This window comes from Euphorbia lathyris, chromosome 2, assembly GCF_963576675.1.
Source record: "Euphorbia lathyris chromosome 2, ddEupLath1.1, whole genome shotgun sequence".
Classification (NCBI taxonomy): Eukaryota; Viridiplantae; Streptophyta; class Magnoliopsida; order Malpighiales; family Euphorbiaceae; genus Euphorbia; species Euphorbia lathyris.
The window spans coordinates 32,512,960-32,538,480 of NC_088911.1; positions in this window are offsets into that span (position 1 = coordinate 32,512,960).

Consider the following 25,521-nt stretch of genomic DNA (forward strand, 5'->3'; position numbering starts at 1 on the left):
TCTTCTCTTGTCTTGCCTCGAAGTGTAGTGTGGTGAGGTTTTGCCTCACAAAAGGAGTGGAAAATAGTGGAAAAAGCCGAAAGCGTGTACTTCTCTCGATTGAACGTATGACCTAGCAGCAGAGGCGCGAGCCCTTACTATAGAGGGCATGGTATGGAATAGACCTCACCGTGGTTGGTCAGCATCGGTGGATCGTCTTCTCTCAGTTCGATGGCTTCATTGCAAAAAGTAGCTAAGTAGCTCCGAGGGTTTTCTTTCCCTTCAATCCCTCCTTACCAAGCACAATCAACAGTTCGCCAGGGGGAACAACAGCCTAATCAGCATCCGAGTAGGCACGTAACTCAAGGGAGGAATGTGCCGAGAAGTGAAGGCCATGAAAGAAGGTGCCCTTGATATAACGATATAACGAAGAATATCAAGAGGAGTAGATCTAGTCTTGCTCTCAGTAAATCCAGCCCGAGATAGGAGATCAGAAGCATCTTTGTCCCTTTCATTCGAAACCCTAGCAGAAAGCACCACTACCATTAAATCTATTAAGTTTTTTATTATGGTGAGTTCAATATTGGAATATTTATTGTTCGACTTGATCTTTGACTGTGTCTTGCTAAGAAAGTAAAGTAGTTGAACAATAAAGGAGCATAGTAGTAGGAAAATTAAGTATTAAAATAGAAGGAAGGAAAGGGAGGCAAGAGCTATAGAGTAGGTAGATAGGATTTTAATCCTATATTTCTTTTTCGTCAGAATCTAAGATCGTGGTTAGCTATGGCATCCGCTCAATAACCTTGCACAGATGTTGATAGACTCCTTCTCGGTAAGCGGATGAGTGCACTTCAAAGACTTCTTTCTCTATCTGTGTAAGAACTTCTCAACGCTTTCATCGGGTTTTCTCGGGCTTCCACCAACTCACCCAAATCAACTTCATGATCTGATGGGAAGAAGCGGCTATGAAAAGGCATTCACATCCGGTCCCACGTAAATATGGAGTTAGGTGGAAATTACATAAACCAGTCCAAAGCAGACGTCTATACCGATTTCACCCCATAAAGGGATTCTCAAAAAAGAGTTGACCAGGCCTTGTAGAAGCGAAGATCGATGTCCGTCCCAGTCTCATTCAACCAGGACCGTGGCCCTACTCCTTTCATGCCTCACCCCAAATACATCTACTCTGTAAGGGGATTCTAAGAGAACTCTTGTCTAGGAGACAAAAAGAGGTGGAACAACTAGATTCTAACTAAGCTATTTCGCGCTGAGCGAGGCTGCATTCCCTCCTAACTAACGAGTAAGAAGTCAAAGCGGATATTAATAGAAAGAGTAGATATGCGAAAGTCTATCCTACTCAAAGCGGTCTCATGGAATTACGACACTAATGATCAAGCTAAAGAATCAGCGCAGCCAGTTTCCAATCTGGCCGGGCTGCTATCGCTGGGGAAGGCCGGTGCTCCCATCTCAGGATTCAAGCCTTCTAAACTCAGTAAAGGATGCATATCTTAGGAAAGTGGAATCTCACAGGCAAGCAGGTTTAGAGCATCTCACTCACGAAACACAAACTATGTATCTGTCTCCATCCAATCAACGAGTAAGGGCATCCACTCTCGGTTATGAGGTTGCAGGCCTAGGCATCATATCCATTGCCCTATCCTTCTGTATTTCTTTCATCCTTGGATGCTTTCTATGTATTCTCCGCTCCATTGATCACTGAGAAGGGCCCCTGAAGATGGAGGCACAGAGCACCGGCTTAGTTGAAAGCCCAACATGGATGAGTGGTTGATCGAAAAGTCTATGAAAAGATTGACGATTCCGGTTCCAGGAAATATTAGCACTGCTCACCGGGAAAGAACTCCACCGCCTTCCTACATCTGCGGGCCCACCGGTAAAAAGAGTCCTCTATCCGGACTCCCCCTAGACCTCTGTCTGGCCTAGGGAACTTCTCTAAGCTCTTCTTTCCTCTTTTCTTGCTTGCATTCTTGCTTTCATCTCCTTTTCTTTACCGAAAGCCTGAGCAGCCCATGTGCCTACTTTTCTAAAGCTCAAGCCGGAGCCCATGTGCCTACTTTCCTAAGTGCCTACTTTCCTAAAGCTCAAGCCGGAGCCCATGTGCCTACTTTCCTTTACCGATAGCCTGAGCCCTAAACCTTTACCGAAAGCCTGAGCCCATGTGCGTGCGAAAGCGGAACAGCTAATAGAGAGGCGGAACAGCTAATAGAGAGATCGTAATTCTATTTAATCAAATATTCAATAGAATATCATATAATATCATAGAGTAGTGGATCGTGTGGAGAGTTGTGGATCTACGTGAAGCTCGTGGCAAGTTGACTTCGCGAGAATGAGCATGCGCGAAATAGAAGCACGATAGGATGGGATACCAAATACAAGCTACAAGCACGATAGGATACCAAATACAAGCTACAAGCACGATAGGATACCAAATAGAAGCACGGTAAGATGGGATACCAAATAGAAGCACGGTAAGATGGGATAGGTGGCACAATTCTCGATTCAGGGAAGAAATTATAGATTCAGGGAATAAGATGGGATAGGTGGCACAATGGTACGAGTCTTAGTTCGGTGTTACCGGTCGACTAAGTAAGAATTAGTCAGTTCTTCCTTCATCTTCCGATGGGGCTTAATTAGTAAGTTCTTCCTTCATCTTCCGAAGGGGCTTGAAGAGCTTTCATCTTCTCATCTTCTCTTCTTTCTTATCCTTGCGTAACCTTTATCTTTCTATCTATCTTTGTTACTACCTTCTTTTCTTCTTCTATTTACCCTTGTTTTCTTCTTCTATTTACCCTTGTTTTCTTCTTCTGTAAATAACTTCTCTGCCAGCCTATTCTTTTCACCTCCAAGTCTTACCTCGGGGCACTATGCGTTCACCTCAATTAGAAAACCTCCAAGTCTTACCTATCTGCTTTTGAACCGTCCTCGGGGCACTATGCGTTCACCTCAATTACCAAACCGTAAACTACTACTTCTTTCATAAGTTATCTAGGAAGAAGAGCTCTTAGCTCTTTCTCTTCAATCTCTTATTACCGTAGGTAAACTTAGATAACTCTGCTTATGGGCCTCCCGCTTATGAACGAACCCGCAGCTTGCAGCTTTCTTCCCCGGCTTTTTACCCCTAATTCAGTGCCTCTTTTCTAAGGTTTTGCGTAAGAACCCATAGAGTACCCGAGCAGGCCCCTTTTCCCCTCTTTTTTGGTCTTTTAGCCTACGGTCAAACTAGTCCTGCCCCTTTCTCACTCTTTTGCTGCACGAGCAACGTAGTAACTTTCCTTACAGGAGAAGAACTCAAGTGAAAGGCATCATTGGTAGGCGCGGAGATTCCTGGGTAGGCGCGGAGATTCCTGTGTGATTAGGGATAGGTAGACGCAGTGAATCGGCAATCTGGTAATTTCTTATACAATAGATGTATAATGAGTACCTCTTCTTCTGCCTCAGCTCCTACGGATCTTCTTCTGCCTCAGCTCCTACGGATCAAAGCTACGAATTCTGCCTCAGCTCCTACGGATCAAAGCTACGAAGCGAGGATTTCTTCTTTGTTTCATGGTATTACCTTCCTTGGATTGAAACTGAGTTGGGGTGAAGCTTGCTCTAGCTGAAGAGCGAGGGAAGATGGATGGAATGATTCTCGGGATGGTGTGATCGTAGCTGGGCCTTGAACTGAGCTTCGGGAAGGAAGCCCCCAGCCCAGGTGAGAACTATGCCTCTCCCTTTGGTCGAGCATCTTCGAACCTCTCCGGGTAACTAGGAGTTCCCCACCTCCGTACCTTTGGTCGAGCATCTTCGAACCTCTCGCAGGTCGGAACAGATCAGAACCTACCCGGCTTTAGACAAGCAATTAAGTGCCTATGAAATAAGCTATAGCTTATCTGTGTGTAAGAACCCATGGGGCTTACCTTCACTGGCTCTTATCCCATCTTTTTGAGTTCTACGTACCCGAACAGGCTCTTTCTTTCTCTCTTATTACCGTAGGTAAACTTAGAGTGATATTGATCACTCCGCTTCGTGCTTCGTATCCGAGAAGCACTCATCTCTCTATGAAATATAGGATGAGTACCTTACACCCTTTCTCCCGATCTGATCTCGCTTATGGGCCCTAGGCTTGCTGCTTCGGCCTTCGTTAGCTTATGATCGCTAGGCTTATTTACCCTTGCCGGTGTAAGAAACTTCTCTGCCTTCCTTTGACCATTAACTCTTTCTTCCCATCTTTTACCGAACTGAACTACTTCTTAGCTGTGAACAACAGCCCTATTGTAGTGGGCCCTATGACTGCTTTTCTAGCCTTTTGTTTACCGATTCAAAACCTAGGTAAAGACATGGGCTTATAGGCTTCAATCCCTAGTTTGGAATTACGTATTTAATACTCATTGGTTACTTTCCTACCTCTTATCTTAGGTACCGGCTTTCTTCCTACTCCTACCTCTTAGGAAGCGGTTTTCTTCTGGCTGCTATGGAGCCCTTTTCCCGTTACACCCTTCTCCTGCTTATGAACCGAACCCGCAGCTTAGTCTTCTGCCTGCCTATTCTGGTCTGCTTTTGAAGTTACGCGTAAACATTCTCTATTGGCTTGAAAAGCCTAGTTTTAGGCCTTATGAACCCGGCCTTCTTTCGCCCATTCTTTAGGCCTGCCGGAACCCTAGCCCTAGGACCTAGGCTTGGAACTTTAGTCTTAGTCTTCTGCCTGCCAATTATGGTTTAGAACCGGTAACCTTATAGGACTCCCTAGCCCTTTCGCTTTGCTTCTGAAACAGTTTGACTTCGCCGAGTTCCCGGTTGTACTTAGCCGAGTTCCCGGTTGGTTGTACTTTGTACTTCGCTGAGTTGACTCTTTACCTGGTAAAAACCAACCTCTTGCTCTTCTTATTTCATTTCATTTCCCATTGAATTGCATTGCTAGAATGCAGTGCAAACAAAATCAATAGAAAAGTCATTCAAAAGTTGATCGAAAAATCCCGGTAAAACGCAACTTCGCTGGGACTAGCTGCTCTAGAAGACCTTGAATACCTTCACCCGCTAAAGAAATTACGTAATATATCTGATTTTAGCTAATTCTAGAAATTAGATTCAAAAATCCCGGGAAAACAGCAAATTGATCTAGCTTTTTCTAGTGATTTTACGGAACTTAAGAAGAAGGATTGGAAAAGTGTTCAGCAATCCCATCCCTCTGCTCGAGTTACATTGAGCCTCTGGTCGAGCTAGTCCTATCTCTCCCAGTTCCTCTGGTCGAGTAAATCCCTTTCCTCTCGCTTTGCTCGAGCATCTTCAACCCTCCGGTCAAGTGACTGCGTACCTTTACCGGTTGGTCTCGTAACAGGGTACCTTGCTTTTCACCCTCTCGTCGGACTCGAGCGTCTTCAAACCCGGTAAAGCATTGAGAACCGGTCTCGCTACTTCAGTTTTATGCCTTTCCACTGCTCAGCAACTCCCTTCATCACCGGTCAAACTACGTAAAGAAAGTTCAAAGCTAAGCTGTTCCCGGGCTAACTTCGTTCCACCTAAGTTCCTTAGGCCCTTTTGTCTCGTACCTGTCTCCTTCAAACCTCGTGGACCACCTTTTCAATTCAACTTTTTCATCGTGGAAAATCACATTAGAAAGATTCCCCAGCGAGAAAGATTCCAAGTTGCTTACCAGATCCCTAGAAGTAAAATCTCATAAGAAAATTTTTTATTTTTCCGTTTGTTTAGCTAAAATTAGGACTTTTTATGATATGGAGAGAAGAAGTTGCTTTATCCAAAGGGGTTGATAATGATAATGATAAGAAAGAGACTTTACAAAGATGAAAATATTTAACCCCACAAACAGGTAATTGATGATAGTAATTGATGGGTTTACATATCATCTCATATCATATGGTCTCCCCCTCCCCCTATTCCTTTACCACATATTCCTTTTCTTTTATGGGGGCTATAAAATCAACTTTCAACTCTTAATTTTGATTATTGTTAATTGTAATCATGGTTTTTTTTTAAGGGTAAAGTGAAAAACATAAATTACCAATTAATTAGGTGTAAGACTATACAGTGACCGAGGTCGCACCGCGTGGCTTTTCGAGGGTCCTTTACGAGTGTCGGGTCTTCGGGGTTGCATCCTTGTGTGGGGATCGGTCCCTGGGAACACTCCGATGATTAAGACAGTTAGTAGTTCTAATCGAGGTGTACAAAGAATATAGTCGAGGTGTTAGGGTTGTAGCACGTACCATTGAGGAGGGTCTGGATGTGTTTTTATAGGCCTCTGCTTATGGGCCGTGTGGGCTTCGGTTTAGCCATTGGGCCCTTCGAGGTTGGATTGGGCCTAATGGGCCAGATTCATATACCTTATCACCAATGGTTTTCCCGATTTGCAAATATTGTCCTACGATTTAAAAGTTTGTAAACATAGATCGGTGGTTTATGCAGTTTATAGTTTAAGGTTCTGTGAGTTAATTTTCAGTGAAAAATACTTGTGGTTTAGTTAAGGCTTAATATATCAAGAGCCCTCTGAATTTGCTTAAAATAACCTGTTGACTAGCTAAATTTGTTTAAACTAATCTATTGGTTCCTTGAATTGCAATGATCCATTACACTTTGACTTGTTTAAAGTGATATACATTTCAATTTGTCTAAATATATATAAAAAATAAAGCAAAACTTAAAAAATAAAGGTCTAATTTCTAATTTTAAAGCTTTAAAACAAGTTAACTTTCTATTTTTTTTTTATAAATTTAGAGACTTAATCACGACAGTTTAAGCAAGTTTATGGGGCTAATAAGACACTATGTAAATTCAGGGGTCAATCAAACTTTTAAAAAAAGTTTAGGGATTAAGCCTTTAACTAATTTGTAAACTTATGTCTTATACATGTGATAAGGTACAAAGTTAGTATTTAAATTGCTCCAAAATCGCTCCTTTCAAGTGTAAATAATAACGACACCAATTTTTAACAGAATATATGAGCTTACAAACTGCACACTACATAAAACCCGTATCTGCAATTTTGTAAACCACAAAATTGTGTTTGTAAAAAAAAATCAAACCACATAATTTATTTGTATACTTTACCCTAATTTTAATAGTTCTTATATTATATTCATATTTTATAAGAAACAATTAGCAAACATCAAAATACAGGAAAACTTCTATTAGTACATCAAAACCCATTCTCAATGACAGATCCAAGGAGATCATTCAATATTCATGGAATCATTCAATAATTAAAAAAATTAGGTGTTTTAATTTAAAAAAATTAGAACTTTATGTATATAGATAGATTTAATGAAATTAGTGTATAACAAATACATTCTCATAGCACTATGGGTCTCATAGATTATGAAAAAAGGTTTCTAAATGTGGAGTTGGTCAAAGTGAGGTTCACATATAAATAAATAAGGTACGATTGTGTTGACAATTATTTCTGTCAGCTAAAAGGTCTGCTACTGCTGCTCTCACCCAAATTCAATTAACCTTTCTCATTTATTGGATTATCCCTTAAAAGATGATGAAGGGTATCCGAGGATTTTTTCCTGATAAATATTAAAGGGTAATTAATTTATTAGTCCCTATATTTTGACAAAACACATTGTTTAGTCCCTGTATTTTCAAAAACACATGGTAAGGTCCCTAACCTTTTTATCAATGAACTGTTTAGTCCTTCCGTCTGTTTGTTATATTTTTTTTACCGTTTATGACTTCAGAAATGACTAAATTACCCTTTACTATTTACCTTCAAACTTTAGAAGAGAAAGTCTAATTTAAAAGAAGCTATTTGTATGGAGAACAAGAAAAAGAAAAGACCCAATGCATACGAATTTGAACGATTAAGAAGAAAATCAAGAAGAAGAACATTCAAAGTTGATTTCAGATGCATTAGAGTTTAAAGGAAAGGAAAAGAAGAACGCAAATCCAAATTGACTAACAAAATCTTCATGAGAGTCTAACGGCAGGGACTAAACAGTTCACCGAGAAAAATGTTAGGGACTAAACAGTTCATTGAGAAAAAAGTTAGGGACTTTATCATGTGTTTTTGAAAATACAAGAACTAAACAGTGTGTTTTGTCAAAATATAGGAACTAATAAATTAATTACCCTTATTTATATCCCTATCTTACTCTCTGTTTTCCTTTATTATGTAATTAGATAAATATTTATATAAGAGAGAAGATACCATTTTAATTTTACAGGGGTTTAGATATGCTTACTTTCTTTTTAATAAAGTAAGCTTTATTTTCTGTGTTTTCACTATTGGATGAATTTTACACTCCATCATCCAATGATGAAAAAAAATAAAGTAAGCTTTACTTTGTTAAAAACAAAGTAATCCCACCATTTTACAGTTATTGGAAGGGTTATCAATAAGTAGGAATTCTCATGTCCATCTCGACCGAAACAAAAAAAAAAATCTACGAAAAAGATTTTCATAAAGCAGGAATAGAAAATTTGTTATCCCTGAAATTTTTTAAAGGGACGCATATAAAGTATATTATCCCGTCCTAAGATAATTTGATTCCCAACTTTATAGGAATAGTTGAAATTATTAATAAAATATTATAAACTATATATATATAAATATATATATATATATTAAATTTATTTTTATACTTAATAATTCTAATATAATACTAAATAATATATATATTATTTGTATTTAAATAAAATATTAAATTATTTAAATATTTTTATTAAATAAAATTAATATTAAATATGAAATCTTTCATTATACGAGGACAAAGAGAGCAAATTCTATAAAACATTTGGCCTTCATTTACAACCCTAGTTTTGGGGAAAAGAATTTAAACTCGATGTATAAATTGTACAATCTTAGTACTAATGTTTACTGACTCTAATAGGATAGATCAAATAGAAGTCCATTTCCTATTAATTTGTTCCACGTCCAAGACATCTCATATACTAATTTAATTTTATGCTTATTTGAAGAACAAATTTAGATACACGTAAAAAAAAAAAGTAGTGTAATATTAACATTAAGTTTGACGCTAGTGAAGCTTAGGTAACACGATATGAAATCAATTGACGTGAAATGAGATTTTGTTTGAAATTACAACATTGTAGAGCTCGGTTGAAGCAACATATTCATGATTTTTTTTTTGTTTTATTGGAGTAAAACTGCAGCAATTATCTAAAGAGCTCATTGAAGCTGAGGGTAATTCATGCCCTATTATCAGAGGTAGGAAAATTTCACGTTTAACAAAAGAGATTATGAAGCTAGAGGAGGATGAAGAAATTATGTGGAAGCAACGTTCTAGAATTTCTTAGTTACATAAAGGTGACAAGAATACCAAATTTTTTCATTCAAAAGCGAATGCAAGAAAAAAATCAAGTTCTATTCAACATTTACAAGATAGTAATAGTGTTCGGTATGATAAGGAGGAAGATTTTGAGGAAATAGTTACCTCTTATTTTGCAGACTTGTTTACTACCACAAATCATGCGGAAGTACTTGATTCGGTTAACTTGCAACTGACTTTAGATCAATAAAAAGCATTAACATGCCCTTTCCTAGCATATGAGGTTTTGGAGGCTTTAAAGCAAACTGATAGTTCAAAAGCACCAGGTCATGATGGTATGTGTGGTTTATTTCATAAGTCTTATTGGGATGTGCTGGGTGACCAAGTTATTTCGCTTGTCTTAAGTCTTCTTAACGAAACTACTTTTTCCTCTCATTTAAATCATACTTTTATCACTCTAATCCCAAAATTTGTTCTCCTACTTCTTTAAAAAAAACTCAGACTTATTAGCTTGTGTAATGTGGCTTACAAACTGGTTGCAAAAACACTAGCTAATAGGATGAAATCATGTTTAAAATCAATAATCCACCCTATATAGAGTGCTATTATACCAGGTCGATAATTACTGATAATCTTTTGATTACATTTGAATTATTCCATTCGATAAAGCATATGATCAAAGGTAGAAAGGGAATGTGTGCTTTAAAATTAGATATCAGCAAAGCATATGAAAGGATTGAATGAGGTTTTCTAACGAATATGATGTTAGTTGTGGGTTTTCCTAGTTGTTGGGTCAACTTGATACACAAGTGTTTATCTTCAGTTTCCTATTCTTTCGTTATAAATGGGGTGCCTAAAAGGTTATGTTAAACCGAGCAAGTCTTCGTCAAGAGGATCCTCTTTCACTCTATTTGTTTTTTATTTAAGCGGAAGGGCTTTCAGTATTGATTAGGAAATTTGTATCTGATAGAGCATTACATGGTATTCGAGTGAGTCAGACTAGCCAGCACAATAGAGTGTGAGGTTATTCGATCTCTACTTCGGGTAAATGAGTAGGCATATGGGCAACGAATTAATTATGAGTGATGAATGCTCAATCTACCATTAACTATCCCTTAGTTGCAGGTAGAATTAGCTCTGAATATATATGTTAAGTGAAATCTCCATTTCAACTCTTAACCCTATCACCTTGCAAGGATTTTAAGTTAATTCTCCAAAATAGGCCATCGATATATCTCCTATCTATAAGGAGTGATGATTTCTCAATCTAACATTAACTATCCCATAATTACTTTATGTGATACCCAACTTCTGTCCAGACACGTACTAAGAGCATTCATGTATGAATCGTGTTAGAAATAGAGTCAAAGCATCACACTCCATAATTTAGCATCACTAATTAATGATTGTTTGAGTTTGACGATTACTTATCCCTACTAATACATTCGAGATCAAATAGGTGACACTAGATAGACCCATTCATCTTGTTATCTCAAGTCAGGTCCCCAATCATAATCCTTCACCGGATCCATGCAACTATCCAAATATACATCCGAATATCTGAAGCTTGTGAGATCGGCTGTCTATTCTTGAACAAAATACATTGTTACATGCAAGTCTATGCATATATGTTAATCTCTTAAACATAACACTTGACTTAGGGCAATTTAAGTTTATCAACAAATTAGTTAAAATCATAAGGTATAGTCTCACTTCATGCTTGTATGAACACTTTATGATTACTTTTATAAACTTGGGATTTCCTTTTAGTTATATTGTTCAGTTGTGATAAAAAAAATTAATGCCTTTATACGGTTTTGATCACATGGACCTTAATGATCATATAGTATTTGGTCATTCACCGTTAAATCCAGCCTTATTAGAATCATAGGGTGAAGATTTAAAGTATCATATGGCTTAGATTTAATAAGGCTATATTTAACGGTGAATGGCCAAATTCATTTGGTAATTAAAGTCCACGTGAACATGGTCGTGCCTTTATATAGTAAAACATACTATATCTTATAAATCAAATGATTAAAAAAACAAACAATTCATTTACAAATGCTTTATATCCTAAAACAATTATCTAGAGGACATAAAGTCAATAGTCAGAATACATGGATCAAGCAAAAATCACAAATAATAAAAAAAAGACATAAATTCACCTTCTAGGTTTTTGAACCTTTTCGAGTCTGAGTTCACAATTTTACCTTTCTTGCTCAAGAAGCAGGTGTAGCCATTAGTTCGGATTAGCTTTAGCATATCATGATACGTCCACTTAAAACTATAGGCTTTGATCCATTTGGCATCTTCCTTTTCTTTGGAGCTTATGGTGTTGGGAGGTTTCTAGGAAGTCGAACTAGTGAGTGCCTCATTCCATTCGGTTCTAAAAGGGAAAACCGTGAACGTATGGGTTATTAGGATCCATACCATTCGGTGCGACCGAAAACCACTTCGGATTGAAGTTTTTTTACGCTTTGCATTTTCTTCTTCAGAAAAGGGCGACGAAAAGCATGTGAAGTCTAGTATATAATGTCTTCGTCTCCTTTGTTTGTGGGCCACCAAAAGTCTCGAAACAGGGCTCTATTCAAATTCACATTCAAATCATCGCAAACCTTATCAAACATAAGGAGTTCAAGCCATGAATTTGGTGTAATTTGGAAGGGGCTAAGGTTAAACTTATCCAGAATGGCCACGAAACCTCTGGGTAGTGGAAATGTCATCTCCCACTCTAAGTATTGAAGAAAAGCCTGATTTCCTAGATGGTGGACAGTTTGCGTGTTCATCTTCCTGAGGAATGGTGATTATCATCTATTTTAACCATGGATATTGCTATTTAGCAATGTTCACAAGATCTGGTGTCATAATTGAAGGTTGAGCATGGACCTTCGGGTTAATTTTACGAATTGTAGCAGGAACCTCTTATGCTGGGTTTTGCAAAGTAGAAGGTTAAGAACTCTTGGAAAAGCAAACATTTTTGGAGCCAGTCTTTTGAGATTTGAAGCCATGGAAGAAGGAATAAAAGAAATAATAACACAGAGACAAGATAAAGAAACTTACAATTCAAATGGCAGAAGCAAGGGCAAAGGAGCAAAGTGGATTCTGCGAGAAAATCTCCTCTAGTTTATAATGGAAGAAGAAAGGTGAAAGATTTTCGTCATTATTATCTTAGACTTTTCAATTGTCCAAAAGCCTAAGACAATGATGATGGAGTGTGAAATGACGGCTGACGTGTTGATGCAACAAGCCATTATTGTCAGAAGACGTTCCAGAAGTGATGTCGTTATGTCTGAAGGTTAAGTCCTAAAGAGCTTTTTATTTTTATTTTTTTTCTGGGGGGGGAAGGGAGGGAGCATCTGATATAGGATAAAAAAAATCAATGGAAGGCCCATATCAAAATAAGCTGAGGGAGCTGGCTAGAATGGTTAAATATAAAGTTTAAGCTGGAAGGTACCTAGTTTCACACGTGGACCAGTTGGAGCACTGAACCTCAAAGCCACGCTCCTAATCCTTAAGTCACGCCAGATATTACAGAGTGATGTGAAGGGAAGGAGTCTGAAACCAACCAATGATCTGCACGTGGAAAGGTGCCTGACTGAATCCAATCAGAAGCTAACACATGTAAAGAGGATTACACTTTATGTATGTAATTATCTATAAATAACCTTTGAAACTGAACTCCATGTATGTTCACTATTCACAATTCATTACTAAGTACTTTCAAGTTATTAGTTAATACTCTCAAGTAAATCAGTGATTTACTTGAGAGTGTATGTTGGCTTCTAGTCCCTCCCTAATATTTTGTTGTTGATTCAGGTTATCAGAAGACATTTCATATATAGTATTTAGTATTAAAGACATGGCATAAGTTTTTTGCATTGATTGAAATCAGTACGTTGAACATTGGTTGCATAACATTTATGTTAGTGATAAGATTTAAGACATTGACAAATGGTAATGTGAAATGATGAAAAAAAACATACATGTTGAAAGTATGATTACGAGTATGAAATTTGAGCAAGAATGAGCTGTACATGCCTAGCTCGTGCCTTCTCTAAAACTAAACACATGAGCTGTGTATAGTTTAAAACTTAGGCAGCACGCGGGGGTTTTCAAATTCAACCATACAATAATAATAATACATTTCCTAAAATGGCAAATTTTACCTAAAATAGAATTTATAATACCAATACATACATCCTATGCTATCCACTTACGTAGCTAACCCAAACCCTTCTCTTGTCTTCGCACATTCAACCATGTTACTCATCTTCAATATTCCCTTCCAAAATATATATATGTATATATAAATATTTGTATTCAACCTATACTTTTGTTATTATTCATATATGATATGATATATACATAATGTTCACATTGCAATTAATTATTATATGATTATTTCATGCTTATAATTCAATTCATCTTTTAACCTTTAGAGGTATCTAGTTTGTAACTTACTCATCTGGTATCCAAAATAGATCATTTGGTATATGTAGTATGATTAGCTAACATTTAGCTCATCTGGTAACATTTTATCCATGTGGTATGATTTGGTAATATTTGTCTCATGTGGTATCCTAATTTGTGGTATGATACAACGGGGTCAAATGTTACCAAATCATACCACATGAGTCAAGCGACAACATTTTGAATATCATAAGGGGGCAAATAAAGTTTTAATCCTAATTTATTGGTTTTGTTTGACAATTAGTTGTTAGCTGTTAGCTGATTACTTTTTTGGTTAGCTGATTTGATTAGCTTATTCTGTAAACTTGTTTTGTAAAACTTAATTGATTGCTAATAATTGTTTGTGTAAAATGACAAATAAGAACATGATAAAACCTTTATTTGAGGTTAAAATGTAGTAATTAGGGGTAAAAATGACCTTCAAAAGAGATGGAACAATAAACTAATTGAAAAGGCTCCGAAAATCATTTTTTTCAAAATTAGCTTTTTGGACCAAATAAACTCTTTCAAACCTCTCTTCGTCAAACATTACTATTAGAGGTTTAACTAGTCAAAACTTCTAAAGTGACTTAAATCTCTTATTTTACCCCTAAAAAGCTATTTACCAAACATGGCTATATTGTATTTTTAAACTTGCTTTAATTAACCTATTATTAGGTCTTCTTAATGTGGTTACAGTTATCTACATATTAGTCCACTGAACATGTTTTAAGTGATACACTTATATTTTAGTTTCTTGTTTTATAACATGAAATTAGAAAGCTAATAAATTATTTTAAACAAGTTTAGAACATTTTAAGAGTTCCTGACATTAATGAAATCATTTGGACAAGGAGAAGATTGAGCCATTATTTCAAGTAGTATGCATAATAATTTGAAGTTAAGGAATTTAATGTTAAGGAGTATTAATTAAGTGTAGTATCAGTTATTCCTCTAAAGAGAATATTCTTAGTTAGATTAGATTAGTTAGAAATAATATCCATAATTAAGAAAACTGGTATAATGCAGGTACTGAGGATAGCATGTGATAATGTTACATCGGAAAGACAAAAACATGGTGGGAAGAAGAAGAGTATGGCACTGAGTTTGACATATATCATATGGCTATCGAATTATTATCCTATTGTCTTGTGTTTTTTACATCATTCTCATCATAATACAAAACAAATGTACTACGTGATAGTACTATACATTATACATATCATATCCCACTACTTTTTATTCTTAATCTGAACTAACCATAACTTTTATATTATTCATCATTACAACACATTTTTATATATTTATGTACCCAATTTTTAAAATAAATACAAGGTATGTAAAGTAGAGTCTGTAGCATAATTTAAGATCATAGTTTGTGATTAAACTTTATCTTATCTTTATTCTTTATACATTTCCTCCAAGCGGAGTAGGGAGAAACTGAACTGTCCTTGTGTCCTGTAAAAACCGAAATCAAAGGTTTTGTAAACACGTTAGTTGTTTGATCAACTTTTGAGATGTAATACAACGAGTAATTTTAAGTTGCACTTTGACATGAACAAAATAAAATTGATTTGTAAATACTTACTCTCGTTATGGAACACAAAAAACAACCATTAAATAAATTGCACTTAAGATATTGCAATATACGAAAAGAGTAATTTCAAATAAATTCACATTTCACCGCAGAAGAATGATAGATGTTCATGTTATTGAGCTTTCTCTTATTCGATATTAGGAGTTGAGGAGCAAACTCGCTTCATGATCACACTCACAGAATGAGGACTAGACAAAGTTTGCAATCACCAGAATAAAATCCACAAGTTCGAGCTCGTCTTGGCCGAACTGTCTATAGGGGGAGCCAGTTTCCTCTCCTTTTCTCATTGTTCTTATTTTCAGGAATGTATATCTAATTGTGCTTTAATTAACTTATGTTTAATCTAACTAAATCTTATATACTTATTTGTAGAATTAACTAAATTAATTAAACAAAACAAATCCAAAACCTAGTTCGGACTAAGGGGGCGCATACCCATAGAATTAGGGTAGCAAAATTTTAATTTTCTTTTTTAAGTAGGATTATATTTACAAAATAGAATTAATTTTTTCCTAAAACTCTATTTTAATTAAACTCAAAATTAATTAACTTAATTAATGTATGATCAATTATATAATATATATATATATATATATATATATATATATATATATATATATATAAATTCATATTTCCAATTTAATCCAATCAAAATGAAATTTCTGTTCTGACAATTTTGCCCCTTTGTTTGTTTAATTAGGTCAGACTGAACTTGATTTCAAAGTAATTGAATTCCTTTATTCACCTAGACCCACATAACACCGATTAAATGTATTTAGATTCATGTAATCATTTACAAGTATTCTAGGACATTCTAAGATACCTTTTATTCCAACTAGTCTCTTCCGCGAGCTATCTAGGTAAGCCTATCTAAAGATAGTGTTAAACCGAATATCTGGTTTGTCTTACGAGTCATATAATGATTTATCTGGCCTGTATGATTATTCAACAACTTTCAAGAATCTAATGCTAAAGTAATCCCTATGCAATATTAAGTCCAACATGAGGCATGATTAATTCACCCTCATCTATTGCTTGGACATTTTTTTTATCTCTAGTGAACTGATAAGTTCGAATGAGAAATTACACATTACCCTATTCGGGTACAGCCACACGCTTCTCAGTCCCACTAGTCAAGCTGCATCTGATATCTAATCTCCATATGACATTCAGCAATCCCTAGCTTTACTCATAGTTTCTAAGCATGACACACAGTGCACCTTATTGGTCCCTTATAACGTGACAAGGTTAGTTCCAAAGGGGGGATAGGAACTATTTAAAATTTTGTCCGTTAAGGCTGACTTCTTTTCTTAAGAAAAGGTTTACACAGCGGCGCTAAGTAGTTTTAAGACACAAGCTTAGTCAACTTGTGACTAAGTCTGTTTCTTTCCTTGAGTCAGGAGATAAGACTTACAGTCTATTCCTGAACTCAGCTTCTTAGTGCACTCAACTCAGCGTGAGTTCGTTACTTAGTCAGTTTTATAGCAAGCAATATATAAAGGAGTTTAAGGGTTAGAAATATGTTACTCAGCAGACATATCCTGGTTCGGCCTCTCCGCCTACGTCCAATCCCCGGAACGCGTTCCGAGCTTTTTGAATTCTCTACTGAGCTCTTTAAAGGTAGAGCACGAAACCTTTTACAATAGAAGCTGAGTATACAATATTACCTTCCTCTATACCTTTACTCACTCCTATAACTACCGCTGAGTACTATAACCGAGTACTCAGCCTCTCCTTTCTATTCTTCTAGAAATGATAAAGTGTTTGTCCTAAACAACAATTGCTAAGACACTTTAGATGATTGAAATCACTCTAGACTTTTACACAATGATTGGAAATTGGTGTAAGATTTTGCTTTGCTTTTCTCACAGAACTTCAAGTATGAATTTGGTCAGCGTTTCGACTAATTGAAGATCTGCATCGAATGAAGCAATTGAGAGGCCTTTATATAGTGACACTTCAAGCACCGGTAATTTCGAATTTCGAAATAACCATTGGAGGCTAACGGCTTCCTGTCGTTGTCACTCAGGACGTGCTCAGTATCGTTGGCCAATGAGATTCTTGCATCTTCTGTCTACGGCAGTGCTCAGCAGCTTTTCATCAGATAAACAGAATGTTTCGACATTTATGGCAAAGTCTTCCAGACAGCTTCCTGCGCCTTCTGAACTTTACCCAAAGTAGAAATACTTTATCTATAAGTTGGTTCTGTTCTGCCGCTGACCTGACTGCATTGTCGCTCAACTCAGCAGCTTCCTCTTGAAGCTTTTGTTAGAAGGCTTCTCGATCCTTCTTCATGCTGAGTCGTCGTTTCACTTGATACGACTGCGTTTTATCTTCTTGGGCCGTGAGGTCTTGATCTGTTGACTTGGGCTTGACTTCCACTTATGGGCCTTTAGCCTTTTTATCTTAATGTCTTATAAATCAATAAACTCAACATTGAACAAACACATTAGTGTGAATAAATCAAAGCATTTAAATTTAATGTGTTAGAATATTTTTTACTTAAATAATTTTGTCAAATCAAAATCATGTGGAAATGTGTTTCAACACACCTGACTAATCCCATACTTGACACCTTATTATAGACTTGTTAGGGGATCAATAAAAGTACACTACAAGCCATCTAGGCCATATAGTGAGCTTGGTTTAAGGATTCAACTTATAGTATTACATGAGAACCACTTATAACTATTCTAACCATATGGTTTTCTCGTAGAAGATCAATCTAGAGTTTACTGTTTCATAAACCCTAATGCTCCTGGTTTGACATTTAATGTCTGTAACCGATGAAACATCATTACAATCAAAGCATATACTAGTCTTTAGTTAGTTATAATTTCTGCGACAGTAACGTACCATAGATATTAATATCAGTATCTTGTTGCCTCAAAGTTTCACTTGACCAAGTCATGAACTTACCAAACGTTAGCAGATCATTAAACTTGAATCAGTTTGCACAAGTAAGCTAACTTAACAGACTATTGTCTTATAGTTAATAATTTTATCAGACATAATGTCTCGGAACTAGTGCATACTCTAACAATATATAGTTAGGGTTTATGTAAACCCTAATCTAGCTTCATTAAGCTAACTTGAAACCCTTAGCAAGACTCATCAGAGAAATGATCAGAAATACGAAAGTCATAGTGATCCTTACTCTCGCTGCTTATCACATCAATAGATATTTGTGCTACAAGAAATAATCTCATATAACCTGAATCTGTTTTTGTATTTGATATTATTTTAAAATAGAATTTTATTTTCAAAATTATACCTACAATCCAAATAATAATAATGTTTATGTTTCAATCTAATTATAATATTTTTTTGAATAAATCTAATTATAATATTTTAAAGAAGTAAAATTTTTTAATTAATTTTATATTTATTATACATTGCTCATCATTATTTTACTAATGATAAAAAAAATCATTAATGAGGTTAATTGAAGGAAAAAAATGTTGAAATAACTTTCTTTTTTCATGTATATCAAACATAATTTTTTTTCATTTAAAATTGAGTTCCACAATAAATCATATATTTACAAATGAGAGCTTTAACTTGTTTTAAATTGTTATGATTACACTATCCATTGACAGATTTATTAATTAATTATAAGTTAGTAAAACAATTTAATTTAATTTAGCAAGAGTAAACATTAGTTCTCTTAAATGCAAACTAAAATGTGCAGTGTATATGTTTTTTTTATGAGTAAAACATAGTAGAAAAGGTGGAGTGAAGTATATGAAAGGAATTTCTTTTATTTTATTTATTGTTAATGCTTTATTCTGTTTTTGGGGGAAAAGGGGTATTATGAAAGGGAGAGCAAGTTTGGATAAATAAAAAAAGATTCCTAAAGCTGGCGAGGACTGATTGGTAAGTAATGTATTATGTAAGAGCCCAGAACGACATTTAAACAACTTTTCACATGTTCTCAATTCAATTATTGCAATTTCTCTGTCTTTTTTATCATTTTTTTTAGCATTAATCAACTCCTATTATATCTCACTTACCTTCTTCTTGTTTTGCCCACATAAAAATTAAAAATTCAAAAAGCTAAGATATCATAAATAAAAATTAGTAAATCCACTTAATTTGAAAATCAATATAAATACAAAGATATTTGAAATTAAACTGGATGAATTTGGTGTTTTAAATAATAGAATAGTGCATGTGGAGGTAGTGTGAAACTGAATAGTAGTAAGAGGGAGGGAGTGGTCAAAGAAATATGGTACTGTGTCATGAGCAAGTTTTGTCAATGGCCCTGATTTTTGAGCATGGGTCGGGGCATTTTCATTGACTTTGTGCTACTCATTTTGTTGTTTTTTTAAAATAAGTAAACCATGATTAATGCCCCCCAATAGATATATATGTTATCGGATTAAACCATAATTAATCCAAATAAATAAACGGATATTATTCTTGAAGTACGTAATTCATTTATGTTGATTGCGGTGGAAGAATGAAAAGACGATGATCAAAAATTAAGAATGAGAGACTGAGGGCAAACACATAATCATTTCGGGGGGCGGGGCGGGGTGTACACCTGCCATTATGGTAGGGTGGTTCTGGCACCCCTTGTCTCCGTTCCTAAATGAGGGAGAGGGAAAGGGGGCCACGACGACACTAATGGGAGGAGAAGGAGATACCCTTTCTCTTTTATGAGATACCTTTTTTAATTCACTAACTAGGGTTATGCTTATTTAGGGTTAATTATAAATATATTTATATAGTAAGCATATGGGTTGACCTAATAACCCATTTAATCCCAATTTGATCCATTTCTGTCATGGACGATTATTAGGTCCATCTCAAATTTTCAACATCTCTCATTCACATGTGACAGAACATATTCTATCACATTTTTCTCATTCTCATTCATACTTGTAAATAGTTCATGTGATCGACATATAAACGATAGCTCTAGTTTTATACACTCGTTGGAGATATATATCATCTCGATGGACATATATCAAATTCAATATTATACACTCATTGGAGGTACATAGTTTTTTGATTGAAATATGAATCATAACAAATTATATGCTTAATCCTAGATTTCACATTACATCCACTGTAATTGCTCTAATATGTACAATTTTCTATTTTCACAATTAGTCACAAACACTTAAGTGTCCAGACAGTGAAACATAAAACTCAAGATGTGAACATATGGAAATCTTTTCCTCCTCCATTTTGTCCACCATAATCTAACTCATTTGTTTAGTTGATATCCTATAAACCGAATTGTTTCATGGACCTTTCAAGTATCCTTCCAAAATAGCTACACAAGATCATACTTTTAGAACAAGTTAACGGTCCTAAAAATAAACAAAATTCGAAAAACTATAGTTTTACGATGTGAGTCTCACACTAGAAAAAGGTGAGATTGTACATTTTCCATCTCATTGTTGTTAAGCAGACATGGTATATAATCATGTGTTATCGTGATTTATCCCTTCCTCTCGAAACAAGTGCATATCTCTCATTAACATCATATGAAAACATTGGTTCTGATATGTCTAAATATCCAACCTTATACCACTTTAGTTTAGAAACTATTTTCCGACTATAAAGACAAAAGGTTTTAAGTTTTCTTTAACTTTGCTATTTAGATTACATGTAATCTTTATATGCATGTGCTATGAAAAATGTATATTTATCATCTTGCTTTTTAATAAAATCATTTTCATAGTTCATGCAACACGACTTCCACTATTGAACAAACTCTCGATTTGTTCAAGAACAATGTCATCCTTTTATTTATCATAATTTGAGAAATTAAAGGAAAACACTCATGTGAGTAAGCTACTATATCTCGGATGCTCAATTTTATAAAAACAAATATTTAGAAAAGCATTTGTGCTCATGTATTGGAAAAATTTAAAAGTTTATTGAATAATCATGTCCAACATTACATGAAACAGAAGTATATTTAGATCTCACACAAACCTTAAGATCTAACATATTTTACATAAACATTTCTCATGTGAGGTTTAGTAAGAGAATCTGCCACCATGTCACGAGTTGATACATACTTCATACTTACTTCTTTGCGCGCAATTAAATCTCTGACAGATACTTAACCTCTATGTGCTTCTTTGATCTTTAGCGAAAGCAATAGTGAATTGACATCACTTATAATAATTGTAAGAACGTTTGAGGTAGTAACAATAAAGTCATTCATGAATATATTCAGTCATACCACCTCCTGAACTGTATTTTATCACTCATTAGTAACAGATCACAAACATATGACTAAACTGATGCGGGGCATCTTTCCCTAGGATCGGGTCCGTACGAGGGAAGTCGGAGGAAGAATCAAGCATGAGCAACAAGCGAGTAAGGAGGCCAAAAATGTGCCACATAATAAGTGGGGCACGCTCTGCGTGGTCTATTACACGCTCCGCGTACTTGAGGGTTTGATCTAGAGAAAAGTCCAAGAGGTCATCCACGCGGGGCTTGGATCAGGCACGCTCTGCGTAGAGTTAAAACACGCTCCGCGTGTAAGAAGAAATGATCCGGAGGGAGCTCAACAGCCAAGACACGCCCCGCGTAAAATTAGGCATGCCCCGCGTATAATGAGTACTGATCCGGAGAAGAGCTCAACAGCCAAGGCACGCCCCGCGTATAATTAGGCACGCCCCGCGTGCCTTCAGCTTAAAGAACTTGCTCCTTACTCCAGCTTCCTCCCTATTGACAATCCTGCCACTCCTTATTTACACCTTTGCCACTTCCTTCTTACAACCATGCCACTCCCTATTTACCATCCATGCCACCCTTTTATATTTCACCCATTTACCCCTTATCTTTATGTTCTAATTAGCTATGTAATTTGCCCTTTATGTAATTTGGCAATTAGGGTTTTTGAGATGATATAAATTCATCTCTTTCTCTTTGTAATGCTTTAACTTTTTATCAATCAAATTATAAACTTCTTTGTGAAGCTTTGTTAAGGTTCTACCTTCAACAATGGGGATTTTATTATTCCTATAGATTTAGTCCATGAAATTGGGATTCACTCCTTCTAGTTTAGCTAGAGAATAACATCTTTGTTAGTTTACGATTAAAACTAACACGTCACGAAACCGATCCGTATCAGTTGGTATCAGAGCCGATCGTTTTCCTTGAACGGAGACTTCTTTCGACTATGATTCAACCAAATTTATCTTCAAAATATGAAGAAACCTTCAACAAGGGGTTGGAAAACCTCAAAGCCATGGTGATGAGGTATCATGAGAGTTGTAAGGAGGATTTTCGGGTGATAGGCGAGCTAACAAGGGAGCTTAAGACATCTGTAAAGAGTCTCAAGCAAGAATGCCGAAATAGCTCCCAACCAACCATGGAAGTCCTTCCTAAAGATTCATCACCAATCTTTTCTCCTTTACACATTGAAGAGGTAAATCCTAAACTTTCAAATTCTCATATTGAAGTTGTGGATAGTCCTATTGCTAGGAAGAGATTGGGTGTTTGTGGTGTTGTTTGTAGTGTTGAAGTGGATTTAGATTCTCATTGTGGGTTATTTAATAATGATGTTGTGAATGAGAATGTGGATTCATGTGTGGATGAGGAGGAAGGAGTTCTTGTAGGTGAGGATGTTGAGGAAACCCGTGTTGCAACCCCAAGTGTTTAATAAAATACCCTTTAAGCATAACTTTAATTGTGTGTGTGAGGAAAGTGGGGGTATTACTCTTGAGGAAGGGGAGAGTGACCTTAGGCTTATTAACCTCTTTGGGAGGAATGATGAAATTCCATTATGTGTGGAGGTTGATGACTATAGAGATGGGAGAGATGTTGGTGGTTCCACTATAGTTGATTGTAACATGTCGTTTGGGTCGGGTAGCTATTCAAATGGGTTAGCCGGCTTGAACTATAGGGAGAAGTGGAAGGAAACGAAAGGTCGTGGGAAAAGATGGATCGTGGACACAGAGGGAAATGAATTTGAGTACGACCATGAAGAAGATGAGTTAGAAGAGGAGATTGATAAAGAGGAGAACCAATCCGAGAATGAGCTAGAAGGAAATGTTGAACATGATTATTGTGAAGGCGAATTCGAGGATGAGGTGGAAGAGAGAGAGCACGCTTCCGTAGATGAGATATGTGAGGATGGTGAACTTTGTCATAGTGCATATGAGTTTGATTATGATGAAGATGGTAGAGTTTACCATGGGGAGGATGAACGTCGAAGCATTGAGTGGAACCAATATGGGGCCGCTTATGAGGAAGACGAAGATGGGGTCTACTATGATGAGAATAGGCGTCGGTGTGTTGAGTGGGATCGACACGGGGCTCCTTATGAAGATAATGAAAGTAGATTCTATTATGATGATGAGTTGGAGGATGTTGAACGGAACTACAACGAAGATATCTATGAGTATGATGGAGGTAGGTTCCATCATGATGAGGAGTTGGAAAATGTAGAATGGAACCGAAACGAAGAAGCTTATGATGATGATGATGAAGATCAGTTCCAAGAGGAATATGAGTCGGGAAATGTTGGGTGGAACCGAAATGAAGATGCTTATGATGGTGAAGAAAATCGGTTCCAAGATGAAGATGAGTCGGGAAGTGTTGAGTGGAGCCAAGATGAAGACATATATGAAGTTGATGGCAATGAGCACAATGTGTATTTGGTAACTAGGGTGCCAATGCCTAGTGAAGAGGAACATAGCCAACGTCATCAATTATTTAGAACTCGATGCTTAGTTCTTGGGAAGAAGTGTGAGATGGTGATCGACAGAGGAAGCCAAGTGAATACCATTAGTCGGACCGCCATGAGCAAGTTTGGGTTGGTTCCCGAGCCACATCCTAGACCTTACCGCCTTGGTTGGGTCAACGAGGTGGAGAAACTTCAAGTTACTCATTGGTGTAAAGTTCCTTTCACTATTGGAGCTTATGGGGATGAAGCTATGTGTGATGTTGTGGAGATGGGTGCTTGTGATGTGTTACTTGGTAGGCCATGGCAATTTGATTGTGAGGCCTCACATGCGGGAAGAAGCAACACCTACACCATACGCAAAGGCGGAATCCGATATGTCCTTACACCTTTGAAGAGTTCTCCTAGTACGAAAACGGAGGCCACTTTGGAAGATTGTCCAACTCGGGAGTTGAGTGTGAATGGGTGCATTGGTGGAACGAGTGAGACCTTGAATCATCTTGACTTGGGTTCCATGGATGAGTTAGCTAGCCACTCTCCTAGTGAAGTCAAATCCAAAGAGGAGAATGAGGTTGAGAATGGGGGTGGCAAAGTTGGAAGTGAGGAAGTAGAGCCGATGTTCAAGGGTGACAAGCACGTGTCTTTCAATGAGCCACCTAAAGGGCTTCCTAAAGGGCTTCCACCTTTGAGGAAGCTACCACGAGACATAGCTTGGGATCCGGGAGATAGTGCACCTAGCTCTACATATGGTGAGTTGAGCTTTAGAGAGGAGGATGAAGGTTGCTCCATGATGCCTATTGATAGTACCGAGACACCTAACACATGCCACATGCAAAGGAATCAAGTCTCTTACTTGGTAAAATCTGAACTTATTCTTGTGTGTTTTATTGAAGTATATGTGTTGGAAGCTTGGTTGTCTATGTTGAGTGAGAACCTTCCCTATGATAAGCCTATGAGAGGCAAGCTTGTAGTGAGGAATGTGAGCTGTATGTTGAGGGAGAACCTTCCCTATGATGAGCCCATGAGAGGTGATTTTGTTGTGAGAAAGGTGAGCTTTATGTTGAGGGAGAACCTTCCCTATGATGGAACCATAAGAGGTGATCTTGTTATGGGCGTTGGTGATTGTTTGTTGATGGGGAATGGCTTCCCGGATAATATAGAGGAGATGGAAGGAAGTCAAGACTTGGTAAATTCGGAACTCACTATTTTGTGCTTTATTGACATGTGTGTGTGTTGGTATATGTTATGCTATTTGGGGGAACATCAACTCTATGAGGAGTCAATGAGAAGCGATCTTGTGATGAAGAGAGTGGGGTTTATGAAGTCTTTGATGAATGGGGATAGCCGCCCGAGAGATGTTGAGAAGGTAGAAGAAATTCAAGACTTGGGGATTGAGGGCCAAGTTAGTAAGGTGGCAAGTCTTTAAGTTCCGGGATTGTTAACCCAATGTGAGGGAGGAGCTACTATGTGTGTGCTTGGGTTCACTATGATGTGGGTTGACAAATATCGCCGGGATATTCCGTTTGATGTGGGCCATGGATAAGAAGAGAATGAGCATGATAGCCGAGTTAGTGGGATGAGTGATAGCAAAGTCCGGG